General features: G+C 38.0%; 1 non-coding gene across 1 annotated transcript; it reads right to left on the reverse strand.

The window, feature by feature from the left end:
- Positions 1 to 3,956: 3,956 nt before the first annotated feature.
- On the reverse strand, positions 3,957 to 4,063 carry LOC141669407 (small nucleolar RNA R71). Its single transcript, XR_012553693.1, has one exon. It is a non-coding gene; the product is annotated as a small nucleolar RNA R71 (small nucleolar RNA).
- Positions 4,064 to 4,924: the final 861 nt, after the last annotated feature.

The following is a 4,924-nucleotide window of genomic DNA, read 5'->3' on the forward strand; positions in this document are numbered from 1 at the left end:
GATTAAGGATCCCTAAGGCTTCCTAGCAACTTAACACCTAACAAGGAAGGTATCAACTTCAAACCCTATCTTTGATTTTATGATTCCATAAAGTTTTATTGAAGCATTGTTAGTATTAAGGCTTGATCTTTGATTATAAGTAGTTTTGGTGAATTTGTATTGGTTTTGAATATTGGGTCTTTGATTGGTTGGATAAATTGGTAAAACTTGGAGTTGGGGACTGAGTTTGTAGTATGATGGTTTAATATTGTTGTATTGGTGGTTGTGAGTGAATTGATGATAATTTAGAGTGTTAATTAAATTGGAAATCGCGTAAACATAAACGTCATAATGCCCAATTTTCCTTAACTGTTCTGTTCTTAACTTTAGGACCCGTGAACTCACTGAAAGATTCTAACCTTTGCCATTTTTAGATAGTTCATGTTACGAGCTTCGTTTTGATATGTGGTTCGCTTGAATCCGATGTACGGTTTAGGAGAAACGGCCGTTTTAAGTAACGGCGTTTCGCGAACGAACCATTACCCCTCGCCTTACTTTGAAACCTTGGTTAAGGCCCTTAAATGACTAATTGGAGTATGAAAAAATTATGTAAAGTGGACTAGGCAGTTGGTAGGGTATTCGCGAAAGCGTCGCCTTAAAATTCGTAACGGTCAATTTATTAAAAATGGTGGAGCCGAGGGTGCTCGAATGACTTATGTGATTTGTTAAGCATAGAAATGACCATAAGCAAACGTTAGGGTTCAATTGGTTAAAGTCTAGTTTCTTAAGCGACCGTGGTTTAATTCCGGCTTATGTTGTTGTTCATAGGTTACCGGACCCACTCTAAGCTTAAGTCTACCCCGGAGCACTCAGGCAAGTTTTCTACCCGTTATACTGTTGTTGTGATGTAAATATATGTATATGCATTATCTTATGATAAGTGCATGATTGTTATTAGCAAATTTTGCGATATATTGAAGCATGCTGATATGGTATATATGCATGTCTGTTTCGTAATCTTGATATCTAATTGTTGATTCAAATGCTTATAAGTTGCATAATACCTATGCTAGAGATAAGCAGTAGTTGCGTATACCCTTAGTATAGGGGACCCAAAGGTGAACATTTTTCTAAACCGGGAGTCGATGTTCCCGAGTATAATATATATATTTTCATATATATATGGATATAGTTTTCAAAACTATTAATCGAATAAGGTTTATTCGATAACTTTATTTTATTCAATGAATATTATTAGTTGAATATTCATTCGAGGACTTATGACTCCGTTTATTTTATTTATTGAATATTATTTTGAATATTCATTTGAGGACTTATGACTCCGCTTATTTATTAAATAATATTCTTTATTTTATTAAAGAATAGTGTTTCGATAATCAAACTTATTTTCGATTATTGAAATAAAGATCTTACTTTCGTATAAGTATATCTTTGGTTATTCGTTATTCATTTCAAGTATGAGTTTTTTTAAAACTTCTACTTCAATTATTTTTATAAAGATTATCCTTTATGGAAATATTATTTAATAATAATATTCAGATATTTTCTAATATATTGGGACTGATTTATTTCATTAAATCAGTATTACTCCAAACATTCTTAAAAATGTTTTCGAGTCTTCAAAATGATTTTTAAAAGTTAGAGCGGATCCCAAAACTCATTTTGATATTTAAGATCTTCCTTTCGAAGGGGATTTAAATACTCGCTCAAAACCTGAGGGATCCGGCTCAGTGATGTATTTTACATTCGCAACGAGGTTGCTATTTTGAGAAAAAATCTTGATTACTTGCCCATCGTTCGGGAAGTAAGTTCATCTATTTGAGTCGGCATAAACAACATGGGCTCTGATAAGTGGCATTTTATACCACTTAGAACGTCTTAAAATGGCTTAAATTGATGTCTTGAAATCAAGTATTTTGTGTATTTGATGCGTTTTTCTAGTGTTTATGCATTTCAGGGTATTAGTTGCATTTCGGGGGAGGAATCATCAAGAATAAGCCTTGGCATGTGTTCACCATTGCGAGAGGGAAGGAACGGGCAGATTACGGCGAAGAAACGGAGCAAACTTGGATTTTTTCCAGTAGAGGCCTGCGTGCCCGCGCAGCTATGCAGAGCGGCCGCGCAGTAACCTGCGCGCCCGCGCAGCTATGCTGAGCGGCCGCGCAGGGTCGGGAATTTTGCTGAATTATTTTAGACTTCTACTTCTGTTTGGCTTCCAACTTCTATGTAATCTGAGTTTTATGGGACTATTATATAAGTAGATTTGAGACGTTTTCACAGGGGGGATTGGAAGAAAAAGAAGATTGTGTTTTACGCAAGAAGCGAAGGAGATAAGGAAGAAGACCGATTTAGCACACCGCAACGAAGAGGAAGCATATTTTCTTGTGATTCTTGTTTCGTTGTAACGTTGGATGCTAGTTTTCTTGCTTCGACTTATTTACTCTTGTGACGTACTCTGTTTTAATATAATTAGTTTAGTTATTATTTTCTTGTGTTTGTTTATCATGATTTCATATGAACCCATGATGGCGATAAGTTCTATTATGGGCTAATCGTGATCATGGGGTTGCAACAGATTTATTATGGAATTCTTTAGTTAATTGTTTAATACTTTAGTGTGTGATGATTGCTTGATATCTAGTATTGGTTGTGCGTATTCGTCTTATGTGCGTCGCGAACATATAAGATAGGGTGTTAATCTCTTGTGAAGCGACAGTGGATCTTGAGATTTAGAACTTGCCATGCTAGCATAGGTTCATGTACGTTGTGCATAATTAGTGGGTAACTCTAACAGTTTTATTTGCCCTATGTAATCAAAAAGAATAACTTGTGCTTAAATCGTTGTGTTGTCAATTTCTGTAGACATATGGGGACTCAACATAATTGATGACTATTCAACTTCTATCTTAATTGTGGATGCTTGGTAGAATGGTATTAGTACAATGAAAGTTGGCTTTTATCAGTTTCGTGTTATTCGATTAATATCATCACTATCACATGCTAAAGGTAATAACAATGGCTATAGAAGGAAGTAATAATGAAGTTGTGATCTCATGAGTGTTTTATTATTGATAAATTGAAGTGTTAGTTAAGTGGTTAATTAAGTAGTTAATTATAGTTAATAATTAATCAACAATTTTAAGTGTTATTATCTTAACATTGAGAAGTAATCATACATTGGTGAGTGAGTTTAATTAGACAATAATTTAGTCTGAGTCTCTGAGGGAACGAACTAGAAAATATTCTATATTACTTGCGAACGCGTATACTTGCGTGAATATTAGCGCGTGTTTTCGCCCTAACAAGTTTTTGGCGCCGCTGCCGGGGACTCGGCGTATTTGTTTAGTTTATGTACTTACCATCATTGGTCATTAGGACTCAGTGATTACTTATTTTTTTCGGTTGTGTTTCAGGTACTTTAGCAAGCATTTATGCAAACTCGTTCTCATGCTCGCAAGAGGACTTTAGATACAGCCGAGGAGACAGACGAAGTTCTTGATATTCCGGAGAAGTTAGATCTTGAGGATTCGGATTCAGGAACTGAGCAGAAAGAACCAGTAAACATGGGAGATCGTATTGTTCAAGCTGATCCAGCTCTTATGGATTTTTCTCGGCCTAAAATTGATGACATTCAGTCAAGCATCCTTCATCCGGCTATTCAAGCTAACACCTTTGAAATCAAGCCGGGCACTATTCAGATGGTGCAGAATTCTGTTTCTTTTGGAGGAGCGGCAACTGAAGACCCCAACATGCACATAAGGAATTTTGTCGAGATCTGCAGCACTTTTAAGTATAATGGCGTGACTGATGAGGCTATCAAGTTGAGGCTTTTCCCATTCTCACTAAGGGACAAGGCTAAAGACTGGTTACATTCTGAACCAGCTGGGTCCATCACTACGTGGCAAGATCTTGCGCAAAAGTTTCTGGTGAAGTTTTATCCGATGGCAAAGACTGCTGCTATGAGGAGTGCTCTTACTCAGTTTGCGCAGCAACCTACAGAATCTATGTGCGAGGCTTGGGAACGCTACAAGGAAATGTTGAGAAAATGTCCACATCATGGAATGCCGGATTGGATGGTGATCACTGGTTTCTATAATGGTTTGGGGGCTCAATCTCGGCCCATGCTCGATGCAGCAGCTGGAGGCGCCTTATGGGCTAAAAGCTATACTGAGGCGTATAATCTTATCGAGACGATGGCTGCAAATGAGCATCAAAACCCAACTCAGAGGATGACGTCAGGCAAGGTAGCAGGTATTCTGGAAGTTAATGCAGCCACCGCTATTGCAGCCCAGCTCCAAGCGCTATCAATGAAGGTTGATTCTCTGGCTACGTATGGAGTTAATCAAATAGCTATGGTTTGTGAGCTTTGTGCAGGTTCTCATGCTACGGATCAGTGTTCTCTTGTAAACGAATCTGTTCAGTATGTGAATAATTATCAGCGACAACAGCAGCCTGTGCCAGCGACCTATCATCCTAACAACAGAAATCATCCAAATTTCAGTTGGGGGAATAATCAGAATGCTATTCAGCCACCATATCAGCAAGGAGTGAGTAAACAGTTTAACCCACCTGGATTCCAGCAACCACAGCAGTATGCTACAAGGCAATCATATCCTCAACAGGGAAGTGCAGCTGCACCTACTAGTGCTGATTTTGAGGAACTTAAGCTGTTGTGCAAGAGTCAGGCGGTTTCTATCAAGACCTTGGAAAATCAAATCGGTCAATTAGCCAATGCAGTGCTCAATCGTCAACCTGGCACTCTTCCCAGTGACACGGAAGTACCAGGCAGGAAGAAAGCTAAAGAGCAAGTCAAGGCTATTACCTTAAGGTCTGGAAAAGTAGCTGATGCTGAAAAGGCAAAAGAAGTAGAAGTTGAAATTACAGGTGAAGAATCTAAGTAAAAGGAGAAAGCGGCGGAACCAAG

The sequence above is a fragment of the Apium graveolens genome, chromosome 6 (assembly GCF_009905375.1).
Source record: "Apium graveolens cultivar Ventura chromosome 6, ASM990537v1, whole genome shotgun sequence".
Lineage (NCBI taxonomy): Eukaryota > Viridiplantae > Streptophyta > Magnoliopsida > Apiales > Apiaceae > Apium > Apium graveolens.